This window comes from Condylura cristata, unplaced genomic scaffold (genome assembly GCF_000260355.1).
Source record: "Condylura cristata isolate star-nosed mole 26May11 unplaced genomic scaffold, ConCri1.0 scaffold00017, whole genome shotgun sequence".
In the NCBI taxonomy this organism is placed as follows: Eukaryota; Metazoa; Chordata; class Mammalia; order Eulipotyphla; family Talpidae; genus Condylura; species Condylura cristata.
The window spans coordinates 11,991,065-11,991,787 of NW_004567118.1; positions in this window are offsets into that span (position 1 = coordinate 11,991,065).

Consider the following 723-nt stretch of genomic DNA (forward strand, 5'->3'; position numbering starts at 1 on the left):
GGATGCTGCACGGGCTCCAACCTGAGAGGTGAACTGAGAGCCAGGGGTTAGCCAATCAGGGAATCATTTGAAAACTGGACTAAAGAAAATTCTTAAGTGTCCTCGCCAACTGTTAGTCTTACAAGATATGCTTGGTTCTGCCTGCCTGTTATGTGAGTCCCCATATATGTTCTGTATGCAGTTGATAATTTGGTGGTACTCTCAGATACTGACTTCTGATTGGCCAGTTTTCAAATTGTTAGAAAAACTAACAGGGCCTCCTGGTGGAACTAGGGGTTAAAGCGCAGCACTATGAAGCTCTCCACAACCCTTGCAGCACAAGTTCAATCCCCAACCAGGGAGCTGACCCCCATGGCGCAGAAGACCTCTCCTGTCTTACCTGCTGCTTCCCTCAGCAGTGTACTTCGTCAGCCTGCCTGTTCGGCTCCTCACTCTGTCTCTTATGAAACCTCACCCCCCAACCCACCACAACTCTGGCCTGTATTCCAGTTCTTGTATAAATAAAATCTTTAAAAAACTAACATGAAATCTTTTTAGTACATGAAAGTTAAAGTTTGTTGTTTTCATAATAGGCATGTTTTCAGAATTGACAGACACACAACTTCATTGTTTATTAATCCAATGAATTCATGTTAGTGCTACTATCATAAAATCTGTCTGCAATAAAAGTAGCTTAAGAAATAGATGTAGGCCCTCCCTGGTGGCTCAGCGGGTTAAAGCACA